The sequence below is a fragment of the Lagenorhynchus albirostris genome, chromosome 1 (assembly GCF_949774975.1).
Source record: "Lagenorhynchus albirostris chromosome 1, mLagAlb1.1, whole genome shotgun sequence".
Taxonomy (NCBI): Eukaryota; Metazoa; Chordata; class Mammalia; order Artiodactyla; family Delphinidae; genus Lagenorhynchus; species Lagenorhynchus albirostris.
Window position 1 is genome coordinate 46,122,285 of NC_083095.1, and position 20,234 is coordinate 46,142,518.

General features: G+C 43.1%; 1 protein-coding gene across 6 annotated transcripts in view; it reads right to left on the minus strand.

The window, feature by feature from the left end:
• Positions 1-20,234, minus strand: part of SAMD4A (sterile alpha motif domain containing 4A) — a 242,842-nt gene that overhangs the window by 53,702 nt on the left and 168,906 nt on the right. The gene's annotated exons all lie outside the window — the stretch shown is intronic.

Below are 20,234 nucleotides of genomic sequence, written 5' to 3' on the forward strand. Positions count from 1 at the left end.
GGGGATCTTTGCTGGGCTGAGCTAGACGAAGTGGACTAGTCCTTCCAACCAGGAATCGGGGGAACCATCACCTCTGAAGGGGGTGCAGGCTCAGCGAGGGGCCCAACACTACCAGGGGTACGGGACACAGCAGCTGTGCGTGAAAGGGCCGATTCTTTCTCTTGGCTTCGCAGGTTAATTGCCAAACTTTATATTGAAAACACTTCCAGGTAACAAGGCGTTCATTCAGAAGCCAGGGGGGTGCTCTCAGTAATCCGGGAATGGTTTCTACCAGCGTGCTCAGCCCTTCCGTGCAGTGGGCAACATCTGTGTAGCCCCCGTTTTTAATTTCTTTTCCAGAAAACCAGGAAAAAGCAACAACTCACATATAACTAGCCAAATTAAATTGAGGTCATTCAAGGGAGGGATTTAACCAAAATCAACGCCGAGGGAGCCGACGTTACCCTTGGTTGGTTTTTCTGGGCGTGTAAAGTGACAACCTTACAAAATAAGTCTATTCATAACTTTCTCTCTGCGCTGGCTACTGACAGGTCCAGTTTATTTTGACTGCTGCAGTGTTAACATGGAACTGAGCCACATGCATTTTTAAACATTTTTCAGGGAAGCCATTAAGTTCCATCTCAGGCTCTATCCCCTCCGATGAGGTATTTACTCTCCCAAGTACGGACTAGCAATGCTTTGCTGGCGTTCATCTTTGTGCGTTTTTCAGTCAGCAGACCTGACATCCCAACGTAAGAAGTTCTGCTTTCTGTTAAACCGCATTCTGGGGCGGCAGCACCCACATAGAGACCTGAACAGCAGGCTCCCTTGCCGCCCACTTAAAAAGATAAAGACCAGGGCCAAAAGTCTGAGTGTTTGCAAAAAGTGTGTTTGGGGCAGTAGAGGTGAGGGCAGGCTGCTCCTGGTCAGCTGGCATTAACCAGGCCCTGAGAGCCATGGGGCTCACACCTCTGCTGTCAGTGTTTCCGTTTGGCTTCATGTGGCCAGAAGGGCAGTCTTGTGTGTGCAAGAGGGACAATCAGAAGGGCTAGAAACTTCCTTATTAACAAAAAAGGGAGGGAAAAAGGGAGCTGCCGAGTTTAGTATCTGTAACCTGAGAAATATTTCTAATTTGGGTCGATTCTATCAAAGGCAAGGAATTATCATCTAACTTCAAAATATGCAAAGGGAACAGTGTTAAAAATTTTTTTGGATCCTAACAGGCTGAAACAGCTTGCATTTCCACTAAATAGACTATGGAAGAAACTATTTAAAAAGGCTCCCTGGAAAATGCATTGCTACCTGGTTGGATCCGAATTAGCAAGAGAAAAAGAAAAAGAAAAAAGAAAAAGCAGAAAAAGAAAAAGGAAGCAGCAGCAAAAATGAAGAGAGAAGCCAATAGGAAGAAAAGCCAGACATCCAGAAAATTCATTTCATGCCTGTCTAAGTATTTATACAAAATTGGGCAGACTTGTTCAGGGCTGCCCCAAGTGCTGGGACTTTCCAGCTTAGATGTCTTTGCTTCCTGGTACCTCTGCAACCATTTCAGAATATCTGGTAGATGCTCTGAACGGTGCCAGCCAGGTGTGCCCAGAGTGGAAACGGGGGCTCCTCTTCACAGCCAGGATTAGAGTGAGCCCGAAACCATAAAAACAGGCCTTGCCAAAGAGAGACACACAGCTCAGAGCTGCTGGAACCCTGAGCATTCCACCTGGTTAGAGGCTATAACTGAATCCATAACCATGAGTGGTAACACTGCTAAGAGAGTCCCCGTTTTTGGATGTGGAGAACAATACCACACACAGGTAGCAGCTGAATTCTGTTATTAGATGAAGCCAATTTGCTTCTTTCCACCGAAAGTTTTCTTAAAATCCATGCTACCTCCCCACCGATGGGTGTCCTTGGGGAGGCTGTCAGTGTCCAAGGAATCTACTAAATGTTTACCTAACTTCCCAGGACTTATAGGGATTTGTTCGTAGAAACCTACATCCATTTCTTCATGTATCCCTGAGCTTGGCCGAAGCTACAGGGATTACGGCACAAACTTGGTTGGTCTCTGTCTCCAATAAAAGTCAATTATACCTGAGGTACCAGGACCTTTTCCCAGGGACTTTCTACCTAAGGCCCCACCCTGTCTGTATCATAGAGATTCCCAAAGCTGGCACCAAACTCAGAAACGTCCCCTTAGGAGCGAACCTGCCATGGCAACCAAGCACAATGCCTCTCGTTAAGCTTCTGGTTTGGTTTGCAGAGAGGGCCGGTGGATTGAGAGCCAGCGGGGCCCACACCTACATGAAAGCCAAGTTGTGCGGGGCAAACACCTCATTTCTCCAAAGGGAACTGAGGCCTGGAGGCAATACGGGCTCACCTTCCTGTGGGAAGGGACCGGAGCAGGTGACAGGTCACCTGCCAACAAGGCCACTTTGGCGTGAAGACAAATCTTCAGGTAGAGGTAATGGTGACCGCGGAGCCGAATTTGGTATTACGTCAGGTGCTGGAGTACTTTGTTTGGCATAAAATAGCAGAGGAAAGAATAAACGCCATGGACAGAAAGAGTGTGAGAAAACAGGCCACACAGCGGTGGAACGAATGAGGTGGCCCGGGGCAAAGGGTGGATGGCTGTCCCATGGCTTCTTTTTCTTTTCAACCAAAAGAACTCATCTGAAGTGGTGGTAAATAGAGGAAGAATGGATATTCAGGCAAAAATAAATAAATAAAATTCCTTTCCCTCTGAGTAGGGAGGGGAGAGCAGTGAAGTGAGGCTTCTGAGAAGCTCTTCACACTGTGTTCGCTGCCCCAGCATAACTCTAGCTAGAGGCAGACCTTCTGAATGTTCTCGCTTGCTGACTGCTGCAGGCCAGACAACAGCAGCGCTCCATTCAGACTTAAGCTGCCCCAGAGTAATATTCAAATGATGCAGAATTAAGCACACCTTGCAAAAAAAATCTCACTATTGATGAGAAGTTGGCAAGTTCCAGCTGAACAGAGGTCCTGAATTTTGTGACTTTATAATAATGAGCGTTGGAGGGACGGCATATTTCAGGGGGGATTCATTCTAACGATTGCCCAGGGGGGCAAAATTGTGACTCTTGCTCTTGAAAAAACTGAAGCTAGAACTTAATACTGTGTAGAGTATAGAGCCCGTATCGCTTATATTTTTAGGAATAGGAAATCTCAGGTATGTACACAAATATATGTATGTATGTGTACACATGACAGTAGAGTACTATAATAGTTGGAACATTTATAACTTCAAGTGAACTAAAAATAAATAATAAATATTGGGCAAGTCTAGTTGAAATATGGGAAAAGCAGCTAAAAATAATCTTGCTTCAGCAGTGGAGCAGTATGATGTGAGGACAGAGGGTCTTATAATCCGGCAATAAACTCTGTCATACCATTCGGGGCCAGCCACCGTCTCTGACCTCCTTTAACCTTATGATTTCTTTTTCATCTCCAAGCATCTTTCATGAGACTACTTTCAACACATTTTTAGGGGAAAATACGATACCTGGCACTGGGTTCTGTTCTTTTAAGTCTTTTCTTGAAAGCCTGGAAATCAGATTTCTTTCCCCTTTCCTTTGACCAAACTTAACTTTGCCTTGATTTTTAGCTACTGAAATAAGGTTCAGGAAAAGACTTTTCAAGATAGACTCTTTTAAGAAAATTAGGTATAACTACTTCTCCTGCCTTCTAATATGACAAATAATGGGGTTTGTGGAAAGAGGAAGGTTTGGGATACGGGCCCAGCTTTTCCTTGGTCCACTGTTAGGTTAAGAATTGTACCCCACTGTCAAGTGAAGTGATCCTCATACACAAACAGTTCGGACGACTGAAGCTCAACTCTTACACTGAAACTTTATCCTAACAAACGGTAATGGAGATCTTTCGAAGATACATTGCATACTTCTCTGTTCTCCTTAACTTTATACAGTGAATGCAAGTAATGCTTTAAAATTAGTATTATGAGCATAGATTAATAACATTTCAGAGCTGCAAGGCCCTGAAAGGCAATGTAATCCAATAATCCCTATGTTGTGGGCTGGGGGCTCCTGGGTAGTGGAAGGACCTGGGAATCCCTACGTGTACCGGTTAGTAGATGAGACGCTGTGCTATACATGGTTTTTATACGTATGTAGAGAGTATTCAAATTAATAAAATATAAATTCATTTATATTTGCTGAATTCATAGCTCTTTTTGTCATTTTTTCATCATCAGATTTGAAGTACAATTATTGTTTTACAGGGATCCCAGTTTTTTGTTAAAAACTGAGGCCCAAACTCAATAAATGACAGAGATGACTGCTATTCTCTGCTGTGTTTGCTGAGTTCCACGGGCACCTAGTGGCCTCGGGAACTCGTATGCTTAAAGTCCTCTGGTGCCTTTCACAATTATACTACCTCCTCAAGTTCACTCCACCACCAGGTCTCATTGCTACCACTGTGAGTTTCCACCTATCTCCAGGCTCAGCATTTTGCCCTGGAGTCTAAAATCTAGACTGCTGAAGCTGATTTCCTTTTGAATAAGGGCATTAAGTACACCCATACTCCTAATGTCATTCTCTTTCATCAGACCCAATAACCTGTCTTCTCAACCCAAGGTTGGGCTCTGCAACCTAATCGGGCCCTCATGAGTTCAGCCACATAGACACGATTTGCAATTTCACTCTTCTTTCTTCTTAAGCCAGTCTCTCCATTTCTAATTCAAGAAGTTGGCCTTCACAGAAAAACTTAATGCTTTGTTAATTTTTCAAATTCTAGACGCTCATGTGACAGAACTCAATCTAATTGCTAGTCTGACTAAACTTTACAAAAACAACTCATTCTAATTTAGGGATTTTAAAAAGTAGAATGAGGAAATCAAACATTTGCATATTATTTTTTAAATATTAACTTAGAATTTCTTTCCCGAATGAAAAGGTCCAGGTCAATTCCCTACTCGGGTGATACATGTTACGTGTGTCAACAGGCTATGAAAGAGCACGGGGAATATTCTACTTACGTGTTGTTAATGGTGTACTTTAACAGTATTTTTTAGACCTACTCCCAAAAGACATTCAGAAGTATCAGTAGAACCTTTGCTGAATACACCGATTTGAGAGTTTTGCTGCAGGAGGTGCTTTGATACTTGTCAAGTTTGAAGGAGAAAAAGCTCAAGCCATTGCCAGCTATAAAATGGCTATGGCTACTGTTTCAAAGTTACTGGGGAGAGTGTTTCTGTCCATTCCCTTAGTTTAGGCTTAACAGGCATCTTTCGGGTGCCATCCCAAGAGTTTCTTCTGAGAACACTGATTTCAGAGCATCTAAGGAACTGTGACTAAAGGCTTTGCATTTTCAAAGAGTAGAGTTCTGCTAACACCACTAACATCTATGCATAATTCTAGGCGTTTGCTTTTTAAAAAAGCCAACATCTCTGAGTAAGGCTCAGTGGCGAAACGACATTAGACCCTGGATTCCTCTTCTTTAGTTGGTTTTGTGGTGCCACAACCAGTAATCTGAGGCCCTGTGGTGGGAATCTTTGGGGAAGAAAAGATTAATAGTACTGCAAGAATACATTAAAAGAAAACAAAACTTGGGTATTTAATCAGTGACATCATGCAAAAAAAAGACAACACCAGTCACATTCATGGCCAAGAACAGATTTGTGTCGGGGGTTGGAGGGGGAAGGGAGTATTAATTATTACGGTTAAAATTAACATGCTCTGTCTCATTGCTTCAGGGAATAGATTAAAAGCAAATCTGAAAGGTTATATGCCTCAACTCTGCATGCTTGTGCTCTGCTTCTTGTCCAAAAGTTTGGAAAACCAGTGCTCACAACATCTGGACACCAGAAGATGATTCCCCCAAACAGCTGTAGACTCCACCTCATCCTGGGGGAAGAAGAAAGAGCATGCTACAAAGCAAAGACGTAGGGGGCGGACCGGGTGTTCCCCGACAAGCCCAGGGAGGAAGCCACCCGCTCTCTGAAGAGAAAGTATACACTCGCCTATGCAACAAAACAAAACAAACGGAGACTCCAGAAGAAGACAGAGCCGCAAAGAACATGCCAACAGGGCTGACAAATACACACTGCCAAATCTCTTTCTCCCCGTTCAGTCTCATTTTCATACCATATTGAAGTGAACACGTTCTGACGCAGGGAAAAGCACCTGGAGAGGTTTTTCCATGATGTGAGTCCTTGTCACTGGTGTCAGCCCTTATGACTCCACAGAAGGCTCGGCCTTTGGGCAGAGCAAAGATGTATGTTTCTGCCTTCACATTATCACTTAAACGTTTAGGCTTTTAAGAAGTAAATTAGAATGTTTCTGGCAGACTTTTATTGCTGCATTAATCTTTTGTACATTTCATTTGTCCTCTTTTGTCAGTTTCTATAATGGCAAAACTGGGTGTCATCCAGTAGAAAATCTATTTTAGAAAACTGCTGTTTGACTTTACATTGTCATTATTTATAAGTTAGACAAGAAGCCAATATATACATTTTATAGAAATCAGTAGAATGTTACAAGTAGAACTTCAAATCAATCAGTCCTAAAAGGAAACTGCCCAAATCCTCTCATTCCATTCTGTCAAAACCAAGGACACCAACTATGGAAGTAACTTGACACCACTGAAGCAGATGTTTCAGCCAATTCGAGGGACTGTGGAATCAACCCAGCCATTTCTAAGGTTCCTGTATATTGGGTTCACTTCTACTTTCCTGAATTATATTCCTTTTCATATCTATAGTTATACCTATATGTGCTTAACCCTTAGGCTTCTTAGACCTTAGGTTTGTCCGTGGAATTTCTACCCATGTGGTGAGTGAAGAGTTTAGACAGAGTTGCAGAATTTGAATCATTTTGATTATGACACCAAGTAAAGAAAATATTTGAGTCAAGCAAGTGGCCACGAGTGGACTGAAGCAGCTATTTCCTTTTTTGTTTACCAGTGTGTCCATAAAAATGCTCCAGTCACTGTGTTTAAGGAAGAGAGTGGAGAAACTCAGAAAGTTAGATGTTTGATGACAAAACTACCCTCCTACCCCTTTCTTAAAAGATAACTCTCAAATTGTAATCACTGTTAGCTCACATGTCTATTCAGGAAGTGCTTCTTAGGTTTACAAAATGCACTGTCCATCCTGTGTTTAACACTCCCCGGCCGCTGACTGAATGCGGGTACCAGCAATGCAATCCAAATTTGGAACGGCAATAGCCAGGGTTTCATGATTGAGCAACCAAGCCCCGCCTCAGAGCATCAATCCCAGGGCCACTACCAGACTCACTGAACAAATCCTCAGGGTATCCTTTTGCATCTTGACACCACCAGCAGCAGTTGTCCAGAGGAGAAGGGGGTCACACTTAAAAGGGGCTTACAAAGGACATTTTGGAGTCTTGTCTACTAACTCCTGTCTTGAGCTGAGCTGAACTACTGGCAAAGTCTTCACTGCCAGTGGAGCTTAAAAGGCTCCCAGATAAGAGGGCAAGGTGGCTCTTAAATGCAGCAGCACTGATTAGGCAAGGACTGGCATCATTAGAAGATGCCAAAATCCTACTGCCATCAGGGTCTCAACTCAGCACCAGCCAAACGCAGGACCGGTGCCAGGATTTCAGAGTGTGAAACTCTGAACTTGGCCTTGATTAAGCAGCAATCTTTTTTCTTTTCTTTCTAGTGTTAGGAGACGGGTTATAAATAATTAGAAATGTATTATGCAGTCCTGACTAATTCTTAACTTAGTTCCTTGATAGAAGAATGAGAACTGGAGATTCTCAGCATTTCGGCCGGCAATTTACTGATGAGGGAATTGGTTCTTGTTTTCATTAAAGCATTCAATCTAAATGTCAAGTGTAACAATACACATAAATGATCATTCAAAAAAAAAACCCCACAATTTGAGCTTACACTGCTAATTAGATTATTTGGGGGGGTGTTAATTAAGAGAAATTGGATGGTTTGGGTTCTCCTGGTTTCTTAATTATATTTGATTGAATCACCATGTGATTCAAGACAAGCTATTGAGGCTTCACGCATCCCAATTCCCACCTTCTCTTCACCTTCAGCCTCTTCTCAAATTTAAACTGTCACAACCTGACCCTGTGGGTGTTGGGACACAGTGAGATTGGTACTGTGTTTGTAAAATTGATTTACTGTGGTCTGTAATTACACATAACGATTTGAATTTTTCACTTGGCACTGCATTTTTCATTTAAACCGGACCGTTATTCTCTATCCCAGAGAAACAGCGTTTACGTAATTGCTCTCAACTCATCGACTTGGGTATTATAAATCAGTCCTGCAATAAAAGACTTCCAGAGACACTGCAAGCATGAGGTTCCTGGCATAATTCAGGCCCCAGGACTGTTCTAGTTTAAGGACAGGAATTGAACAGCATTCATTTCTTATTGGATATGAGATGGGGAGGGCTGTCTGGAGCCTTAAGATCTGGGCAGCAAAGAGAACAGGCTGTAGGGCGATCAGGGGGGCTGGGCTGACCCCAGACAACCAGCTCAGATCCATAGGTCTCTTTGCTTGTCTGCTTCTATGTCCACCTTGACCTGCATACAAACTATACAGTGTGTGTTCCTTTATTATGTCTTATATATCACTGATCCTCCGTATTCACAGATTCTGTATTTGCGAATTCACCTACTTGCTAAAAATTTCTTGTAACCAAAAATCAACATTCGCAGCATTCTCATCGTCATTCACGGACCTGTGCAGACTGGCAAAAAATGAGTCCTTGGAGCACGTGTTCCTGGCTGGAGTCAAACAGGCCTTGTTGCTCAGCCTTCCCATGTCCGTTCTCATATTGTAAACCAGTGTCGTTTACAAGGTTGTTTAGCGCCATGTTTTTCTAACTTTGGTGCTTTTCGTTGGTGATTTACTGTTTAAAATTGCCCCCAAGTGTAGGGCTGGTGTGCTGGCTAGTGTTGCTCAGTGCAAGAGGCTGTGATGTGCTTTAGGGAGAAAACACATGTGTTGGACAAGTTTTGTTCAGCATGAGTAAGAGTGCTGTTGGCCTTGAATGCAGATATTAATGAATCAACAATATGTATTAAATAAGATGTCTTTAAACATATATAAAATAATGTTATGTATTGATAGGTTAATGAAAATGTCATGAGGTTTGCAGGAACCTACTCTAGTATTTCCCCTAGCAGCAGGGGGGTTCAGTGTTTGCTAAGTCAGTGTTCACAGGGACTTCACAGAACGTCGGCACTGCAAATAATGAGAACTGACTAATATAGTTATGGATCCAATTCTTCATTCCGTCTTCCATCCTGGAGCATTTTTGTCTTAGGCTAGCAGTTCTCAACCCTGGCTGCACATTCAACCCCTCTGGAGCCTTAAAAATAAGCCCAATGCCCAGATCCCAGCCCAGACCAAGTAACTGAAAATCCCTGTAGTGCAGTCAGAGCCTTCATACTTTCTGATGCATGTGAGTGGTTTTAATGGCTAGCCAGGCTGAGAACCACCGTCCTGGGCTGTCTTCTTACCTCAGTGTTCCCCTCAAACTCTGCCCACATCCTGGACATTGCAAACCTCCCCAGGCTGGCTGCCTGGTCTTAATAAAATGCCCCCAAAGAATGGGCACTTTTTTACTCTTTAAGTCACTTTAAAAGAAAACATACACATCATCGCTTTGGCTTCACATGCAGAATTCTGTTCAGGCTCTTCAGTCCAGGATTTTATCACTCTTGTCCTGCCCTCCAGGTAAAATAGATATTTTGGAACCAGAATTCCAACGTGAATGGTATCTGGGCAGAAATTTCTAAAGACTCCCTATACAATGTTTTGACTCCTGGGCAATAGTGCCTGCCTCTTGCTGTGGCCACTTCATCCTTGCTAGGCAGGAAGAGAGGGTCAGGGGTCAGCCTCAGGCTCTCTCTGGACATGACTCAGCTGCAGAAAGCTCTGAGTACATTCTCTCCTGGTCTGGACATTCGGTAGGTGAGAGCATAACTGATTCACAAGCAGCAAAAAATGTGTTCTAGATCCATGAACCGGCAGCAACAGCAACATCTGGGAACTTGTTAGAAAGGCTGGACTCTCAGGCCTCACCCCAGACCCAGAATTAGGACCTGCATTTTAAGATCCCAGGAGATTTGTGTGCACATTCAAGGTTAGGATGTACTGGCTACACACCCAGCTCTGACTTACTGGCTTGACACCTGTTCTGTTGACACTGGGGGAGGCATCATCTACAGCAAATGCAGCCTGCTGAATAAGAATTTGGGATTTGGGTTGGAAGACATGTGGCCATTCTGTGCCTCAGTTTTCTCCAGCAGTAGCTATCAAAGGCTCCATCATAAGATTGCTGAAAAATTAAATCATTTACTGTACATGAAAGTGTTTTTTAAACTGTGAAGTCCTACAGAAATATTAGTTATTAGTCGCCAGAGTAAGAATAACCCAATATTAACCAACACTGCTAACTGAAAGATCAACTCAAAGTACTAGCCAGTCTAATGATATTCACAGAGCATTTTCAGTATTATGTGCAGTATGAAAAATATCTCTGATTGCTTGATAGTGTTTCACAGATTTACAAGAGATGAATTTTCTACCATGGCCTGTCATACCAAAAGAAGTGTCTTCCTTGTTCTTTCAGAATTCTTATCTACAGACAATCTTTTCTCTGCCCCAATCAGAATAACGTTCTTTTGATTCAGACTCAACCTGGTCTTTCCTTTCCTCCCACTCATTTTAAGTGTTCGCGTTTCATTTCCATTTTGGAGGGTCAGGGCACGTGAATCACCTTCTTTTCCATTAAAGAAAAGAACCCCTCAGGCTTCCCTGGTGGCGCAGTGGTTGAGAGTCTGCCTACTGATGCAGGGGACACGGGTTCATGCCCCGGTCTGGGAAGATCCCACATGCTGCAGAGCGGCTGGGCCCGTGAGCCATGGCCACTGAGACTACGCTCCGCAACGGGAGAGGCCACAACAGTGAGAGGCCCGCGTACCGCAAAAAAAAAAAAAAAAAAAAAGAAAAGAAACCCTCTCGAGATCTTCTCTTTGTCCTGATAGTGGTAAGCAACACCGATTGCCAGAAGTCCTTATTGAAGATTCTAAGTACTTCCATTATACTTAGAAGTTCAAGCTAAGAACGTATAACACAGCCTAGGTGACACTGGGTTCCTCATATGCAAAACAAGGAGGTTGGACTAGATGAACTCCTTCCTTCATTCATTCATCAGACATTTGTTGGGTGCCCGTGTGTCAAGCTCTACAAGCTGAGGGCACAACACTGAAAAAGCCATTACAGCCCAGAGGATGATCTCTCAGCCCCTCCCTAAGCCAATCTGCTATGACACTATTAGCATGTTTATGCAGTGCCATTCTCATTTGGACAAGACATTTTCCTCGCATTGTTTATTTCCCCATATTTTTTAAAAAGTCTGCCTTGTAATACTGATAGGACATCCAGCGAGGGTGTCAGGGTAAAGGAGCTGCCGCTGCTCACCGCAGACTACATTCTGCACCAGGGAGGGTACTAACTGATCTCATCCCTCCCCTTCCTGGCTCATCCCAATGCTCTCCTTTCTCCCGCACATTTTAGGCTTTCATGGAAGGGTGACTGAACGAATGAATGCTCTGTCTCTTTAGTCTCTTTCTTTCTTCCCGGCCCTAAGCTGGGGATACTGTACTGTCCTTTCCCCAAACACAACCCAAAAGCACATCCTTAGGATCACCTTTCCTGAACCTTCTCCCTGAAGAGGAGGCCACACGAGGGTGAGCACAACCGCAGCACCAGCTACCATCACTAAGGCCGGCCGAATGTCGGGCACTGCCAAATGCGCCCTCACATTGTTCCAGTCACTCCTCATTTAATGCCTTATGCGGTGGGTTCTATCATTACTCCTCCCCCACGTACAAACACACGTTTCACCGAGAGGAAGCTGAGGTGCGGAGGGTAAGGGGCTTGGCAAAGATCACACAGCTAGGAAGGGGCGAGGGTCAGGTTTCAAAACCCAAGCTTCTCTGACTTGCAAGCTTCACGTATGTTCTTCAGCCCAACTCCACACTGTTTCTCATGGAAGAAAGAACTCCAGCCCTGACACTGGGCCTTGACACTGAACACTCAATATCCAAAACCCCGGGCAGGTCCACTGCCTCCTCATTCAGGGTCTCATAGTACTCATCTGGAAAATAGTTATAACAGTGATAATACCTCTCCTACATACCTCCCAGGGTTGCTGTGGGATCACATGCTGTCCGTATTATCCATCCATCCATCCATCCATCTATCCATCAATCCAATACTCGCTGAGCATCTGCTCTGTGTTGGGCATATGCTGGGTATTAGGAAGGATGACGAAGACCTTCTAAGATGATGTATGCAAGATCCTTTTGAAATACATTTTTTACCTTTAAGCTAACTGCCTTATTCACTCACTCATCCAACAAACACTTAGCTAACATTTCTATGCACAGGGCACTATGCTAGTGACTGGGGCTACAGGTGCCAAAAAAGAGAATAATAAAAGACAGGACAGCACAGATGCAAACAGTATCTTCTATCACTTATTAAGCCATCACCTTCTATCATTCAGAAGCACACAGCTGCTACGAGCTGTAAGGCATTGTTAATATTTTAAGTAACACTTTGCATGAAGGTGAAGAATTGCTGAAGGAAGTAAAAATTTTAGGTGATTTCAATTTCAATTAATTTGCTACAGTATCTCAAGGACTGATCAGAGTTTTTGAGGAGGTGGTAATGCACCAGGACCAAGACGCCTCTCTGAATCCTGGCTCTCCATTTGAGAATGACAGTGTCAGGAGAAATGCATAAAAATCAGAAAAGCTCTTCTCTTCTCTCTTGCTTCTATGGTAAATGTGCATGTTGTTTCTTTGGCTATTCCATGCAGTCACCTAAAATCCGCGGCTCTCAGTAGCATGAAGATTCCCTATAACTGAATTAGAAATCACCTGCTCAGCTGCCTGGGAGGCATCTCTTTTCCACTCGGGCTTTCCCTGACTAGCTCACAGAGCTTATGGTTTTGGTCCTGTGTGGGCAGAGTCAGATGAGCATTTGCATCAAAAAGCCAAACCAAGATCCTTTCATTTTAAATTAAAGGCTAGAGGGAATTCCCTGGCAGTCCAGAGGTCAGGACTTCATGCTTTCACTGCAGGGGGCACATGTTCGACCCCTGGTCTGGGAACTAAGATCCTGCATGCTGCACAGCATGGCCAAAACAAACAAACAACAAAAAAATTAAATGCTAGAGGAGCAGCAGACTTAAGAGAAACAACCTAGTTTTTATTCCCCCTTTAAAGACGTAAGATAACCATGAAGTTTCCCTAAACAGAAAGCTGTGCTTCAAGAAGCGTCCCCATAAAATGAACACTGACTCACCAGGTGCCCAATAGGGTGGGTATAGAGCTCCTCATTCCTGAGTCAAGCCCTTAAGAGAATTGGTTTTTAAAGTCTTCATTGAATCTGTTACAATATTGCTTCTGTTCTTTTATGTTTTGTTTTTTTGGCCATGAGGCATGTGGGATCTTAGCTCCCCGACCAGGGATCGAACCTGCACCCCCTGCATTGGAAGGCGAAGTCTTAACCACTGGACCGCCAGGGAAGTCCCCCTATGTTTTATTGAAAAGTCGTTGTTGTTGTTTAGATACCCAATGGAGTTGGTCCTGATGGGGTTTTAAAGATGGTGTTGCATTTATTAGGCCCTTCCTCCAAGAATATTATTTTCAGAAGACTGGAAGGTGTCAGGAGCACCACAATTTGTTTTCCTCATTTATTTACTCCCCAACTATCTCAGAATTCCAGAACTTTAAAAGCGGAAAGAACTTCTTTAAGAATATGATTTAGAAATCATCCAGTCTACCCCCTTGCCATTTTATCACTTAAGGAACCAGAGGCTGAAAGAGATAACAGCAATTGCCAAGGTCACTCAACAAAATTGATATTGAAGCTAATACTAGAGCCCCTATGTTTTTGGTCTTTATCACTGAAATTATATCAATGGTCATTAGTCTTTATATCAATGTCATTGATAGAGAGGGGGAGATTAATAGATCTGCGATTTAAAACAGATAATCCCTCGTTTAACACCAGAGCAACACACTGCAGGACCCCAACGTTGAGGCCTATGTACAACGTCATAAACAATGTAACCCAAACACAGCAGGGTCTAGGGTCTCCAAAAACAACAGTATGCCATTGGGTTTTTCCAGAAGCAGAGCTGTCGCATCTTCACAGTGGGTTGGCATTTTCCAGTTCTGGGCACTCTGTGCACCTGTTTTTCTCATACTGGCTGCCCACCACTGTTCAGCCATCCGCCACTCAAGACCTGCCACAGGACGCTCTTGTTTTTGCCAAAGTGGTCAGAGAGATTGCCAGCACTGATGTGAAGTCAGGGATTGTCTGCAGATTGGAAAAAGCAACACCTCCTTCGGCCAGAATCTTCACCAGTGGAAGGCTGGTTTCTCTAATACAGTTAATCCTATTAATCAGTTTGGGTTGTATTTATTTAATTCTGTGGTTTTTATTGTGACAATATATTTATGCAGATGTTTAAAACTGGGATGTCTATATGTATACCTGGAAGCCATCATTTATATACCTAATTATCTAATGAATTGACCAATCTGCCATTTGAAAAGATTGGGCAATTTCACAGGGATGTCACCATCATAACACCTGGGCCCTAGAGATGGTTATTTATTGACACTTGGTAATTATCAGAACCACAGAATCTGTCATTTTAGAGCATGCAAAAGCTTCAGGGATCATTTAATCAATCCTTCGGTTCTCCCCAGCCTACTTTCCAGATAAGACAATGGAATCTGAAGGAAGGTAGGTGACAGGCAGAAGGTCACATTATGAACGAGGGGAACTAGTTCCAGGAGTGCTTCTACTTGGAAATGGGATCTTCAGGCAGTCTCTTACCTTTCAAATGCAGACCTTAATTTAACAGAAACAGGTGACATCCTAGTAGTAAAGAGAGTTATGGTGGGAAGATCACTATCAGGAAAAGTTTGGGCTTGAAGAAGGTGCTCTAGGGGAGGTAAGATATTTCAGATGCTTCTCATTAAAGATTTTAACTTAAGAGATAGATTTGTCCCCATTTAAAATCAATGGCTGTGAGTAGCATAAAGTTTGGTTTCAATACTTAATCTTCAAAGATAGAAATAATTATGCTTAAGATAGTTATCATTTATTGGGCTGTAAGCATTGTACAAAGAGATCTATATTACATGTCATTCATTCATGCATACATTCATTAAGTATTTATTCAACACCCATGATACGCCAGGGAGTGTTTTGGACAGTAGGAATACTATAGTGAACAAGGCCAGGTCCCTGGCCTCTTGGAATTTATAATCAAGTGGGAGAGATAGATAATAAACAAATCAACAAGTTAAAATAGACTTCCAACATATGGAGATGTTACCGTTCCTTCGGGAAACTCATTAAAAAGACAGCAAAGGCATAAATGCACAAGGAAAAGGACACAGAGAAATGACAGGAGATGACAATGGGTATCAGTAGACCACTGAAATCAACAAAATTTTGGAAGCTGGGAAACAGAAGGACATGAAGGTAACTGACTCAGTAGACCAAAGAAAGGGGACACATATGCCCACAGCAGTGGAAGCATGACAGTTTACGCTGCAGAATTCCCAAGAAGATTAGGACTCCAAGATCAGGTACCTCTGAAGGCAGGGGTGCTGGGAGGGGCTGAAGACAGGAGGTTTGGTAGAAAGTATGTCTAAGGTACAGGGACAACCTCAGATACTCTCTCCCACCCCACAAAATCAGGCAACTATCCTATCTTCTTAGCATCTTTCTCCTGATAGCCCCCAGGACTCAGGCAGCCAGGCCTGTATCTTCCAGAAGGAGAAAAGGATTCATCTGGGGGAAATGGACTAGTTCATGAGAAAAGAATTACAGCTGTGAGTCCCCAGGAAACAGCCTGGCCAGGCCCAAACAGATCTCTTCATGGTGAAATTCATACACACAAGTTCTAGTGCCTTCCTTTTAAATGAAAGGACATTTGCTTGAGATACAGGGTCCAAAACAAACAGAAAAATTAACTCAAGGAAGCACAGACAATGTTGGGAGCTGAAAAAGACTCCAAAACTCAACTGTAACATCTTTAGAGATATTAGAAAAGGTTTGCACTCATGAAACAAGAACAGAATGCAATACGAAAAGGAACATTCAAAGAACAAGAACACTTGCCATTTGAAAATATAATAGCAAAAATTAAAAATTATATAGTAAGTGTAGAAGATAAAGATATCAACCAGAAAGTAGAACAGGAAGACTAAAAGTAGAGCAAAAAGATTGAAAACAAGAAAGGGAAAGTTAAGGAAATTAGATGATCAAAAGAGAAAAGCTATTATCTGATTAAAATCAGAGAGAATTATTTTTAAAATTTGAGAAAATGTCCTAGAACTGAAGGGGCACAAGTTTTAAGATCAGGAGGGTTGGTGTAAAATCTTTGTCTTCAAAAAAAAAGGACTGTACTTAGGCTCAGAGAGGAATTTCACAATCACTCATGGGTGGGGATTATTATCCCCTTCTTAAATATGAGAAAATAAAGGCCAAGAGAGCTTAAGGCATCTCTCCAAGGTCATACAGCTAGTCATCAGTGGAACCGGGAATCAGTGGAATCAGTCAGACCCAGGTTGGTCTGACTCCAAAGCATGTGCTCTGAACCACAAGTGGATATTGCCTGAGACCTTTCTGGACTCTGATTCTGCCATCAGTGTAAATTAGCAACCCTGCCAGATCCATTCTACCAGAATGTGTTCTTGAATTAGCCAAAGTATAACAGAGGAGGGAACGTTGAGAAATATGGGATTATTTGCCCAAACTCTCCCTTCAATCGTAAAAACTAGGCCACCTCCATGGATAGATTTGGGTGGTGATGCAAACCGGGGCAATTCAGGAGAGTCAGACTCATATTTGAACTGTGGGACTTGAGGAAAAGCAAACTTCTCCGGCACCAAAGGAAGACCCAACTCTACTTGTGATGGGCTTAGAGATCAGGTTCCCAATGGGATCCTTATGACCATCACGGATTTGTTTGAGGTAGAAATTTCATCAAAGTTCCCATTGGAACGATGTGGTGTTGGGAGTCTATAGATTACTTTCTTAATTTTTAATTTTATTTATTTTATACAGCACGTTCTTATTAGTTATCCATTTTATACATATTAGCGTATACATGTCAATCCCAATCTCCCAGTTCATCCCACCACCATCACCACCCTTCCTGCCACTTCCCCTCCTTGGTGCCCATATGTTTGTTCCCTACACCTGTGTCTCTATTTCTGTCCTGCAAACTGGTTCATCTGTACCATTTTTCTAGGTTCTGTTAATATACAATATTTGTTTTTCTCTTTCTGACTTACTTCACTCTGTATGACAGTCTCTAGGTCCATCCACGTCTCTACAAACGACCCAATTTCGTTCCTTTTTATGGCTGAGTAATATTCCATTGCATATATGTACCACACCTTCTTTATCCATTTGTCTGTCGATGGGCAGTTAGGTTGCTTCCATGACCTGGCTATTGTAAACAGTGCTGCAATGAACATTGGGGTGCATGTCTGTTTTTGAATTATGGTTTTCTCAGGGTATATGCCCAGTAGTGGGATTGCTGGGTCATATGGTAGTTCTATTTTTAGTTTTTTAAGGAACCTCCATACTATTCTCCATAGTGGCTGTATCAATTTACATTCCCACCAACAGTGTAAGCCGGTTCCCTTTTCTCCACACCCTCTCTAGCGTTTGTTTTTTGTAGATTTTCTGACGATGCCCATTCTAACTGGTGTGAGGTGATACCCCGTTGTAGTTTTTTTTTTTTTTTGCAGTAGGCGGGCCCCTCACTGTTGTGGCCTCTCCCGTTGCGGAGCACAGGCTCCAGACGCGCAGGCTCAGCAGCCATGGCTCATGGGCCCAGCCGCTCCACGGCATGTGGGATCTTCCCGGACCGGGGCACGAACCCGTGTCCCCTGCATCGGCAGGTGGACTCTCAACCACTGCGCCACCAGGGAAGCCCCTCATTGTAGTTTTGATTTGCATTTCTCTAATAATTAGTGGGAGTCTATAGATTCTTTACATCGAAGACAAATCTGGCTTTCAAGCAGGCTTCTTCTAGAGTTCTAACAGCTCAACCGAGGGCCCCAAGTCTTTGCCAGTCTAGATGATTCCAACAGAATCTAAGCTGATTGATTTAAAAGAGGGAGGGGCAGAGAGGAAAGGTATTTCTCTGTACCCTCTTCCCAAAGTCAGGATTCTTAAGTGTTTTGTATCTCTCAGCCCATGCCATTTAGGTGGCAGAGAGGTCTCATAGGGTCAACATCTCCAGAAGTAAATCAATTACTCGATACGATGAAGTGGAGTTGAAAAAACTGACCTGAGGGCAAAGCAATCTCCTGGGTCAAGGAATTTCAGCAGCCCTTTTGCTTGGAGTCACACCAGTTTGAGAGTTTGACCCCTGAGTGTATGAAGCATCTTGCTCCTAAGCCAGTGCAGGGGCAGCCAAAAATACAAAACCTGTGTTAAGTATAGGAACATATCTTTGTTCTCGGCCACTTGGTGGCTATTTTTCCAGTGTGAAGACCTAAGAAGTAAACATGAAATCCTTTACTTGCTCTGTCCTTTAAGAAAAAGCACTTGTTTCTCATGTTGACCTTTCTAAAAAGCTTGTTCATGCAACTGCAAAAGGATGGAAGGCAGCTCACAGGCAGACGTGTGGACGTGAATGAGGAGATGGTCACGAGCATGACCCTGGCGTTGAGCTACCCGAGTCGAGCACTTAAAGAGCTTTTCTCTGAGCAACTGCTTCTCCAGTACCCCATAATTAGCCTGCTCTCTGAACCGCATACAGATGGAGTGGCTGGGGGAGAGGATCAAGAGAATAACTCTAGAAGCAAATAAAAATTATGCAGCTGTCTCCAGCTAGAGAGAGATCATCACCAACAGAAAATTAGGGAAAGAACTGTGACCATACAAAGCTTTAAATTCTTTCTCACAAATCGCACAGATTAAAAAGAAAGCATTCAAGCAACACATCTTTGCTTGCAAGACATCCACCCTCGCCGACTATTGACAAAACTCATTCCTGAACAGCCGTGAGCTATATGACAAGGCTTACCTTGAATTTAGGGTCTGCAGCTCAGATCCCGATTCAGGGACTGGCTGACCTCAGTCACACTGTCAGCCTTATAACCAAATTAGAGACACTCTTGGGAATCAAAACCTCTCAGACTTTGTAGGGGAGCCCACAATGCTTTGAGATTCCAGGTGAATTTGGAGCTACCTTGCCAAAATATAACAAACGGTCATTTTTAGCCAAAGATGCCATTATTGTACTTGCAGTGAGCTCTGACTTTTACAACAATATTTATATATAACATGCAGTCAGGATATTGAAATTATCCTGCTAAGCCTGTCAGAGTTAATAACAATATTGCAGGCACCAATTTCTTGGATAACGATGAACATGGGTGAATAATCCCCTTTCTCACAAACTATCTTCCTGAGGCCTAATGACTACTCCAGAGTTCTTCCAACTTTCCAAACATGCTGCAGTCCTGAGCTTCCTCCCAACGCACCCAGTGGATGCAGACCAGGCATCATTCTAGCCAGGCCCTCACATCCACATCTTTTCTCAGCAAGTTCTCTCTCCAGCTCCTGAAAGGATTTGGGAAGGCCACATTCTCTGTGTTTAGAAATGCAGCCTGAGGTGGGAATTAGAGCCACCTGCCCACTAAGTCTGGAAGCATAGAATGAAAGCACCATACAGGATCCTTAGGGGTCATCCAACCTCATGCCTTGATAAAGAAGAGTTCCTGAGAGTGCAGGATCCCACACTGAGTTGGAGATAGAGTGACTTTCCTAGGCCACTACTCTTTCCTTCCAAACACTCTGCTCTCTCGGGACTGGCCACACTTCCCTAGCCTGCAGCTATGTGCATAGCCTCATTTATCTCTATTAAATCTTATTCTGTTACTTAAGGATCATTTTAATAAATGTGAACAATATCCTTACACTTATTGCCCATTTAAAAAGTTATTCCTGTTAGCAGTGGATCCCAAAGAAGCAACAACAAAATTTTACCTATTCTTTCTTTTGCTTCTGGTCCATTTTAAGCTATTGAGTAAGATACATCACTGCAACAGTCCTTATGGGGATATAGGTATTTGGGGAAGGCAGCTCTCTACAGAGCTGACTCAAAGTATCTTGATTTCAGTTGAGCCTATTGGAAGAGCCGTGTCATAGAGCTGCCCTAGGAAGCCTATTCCACCCTA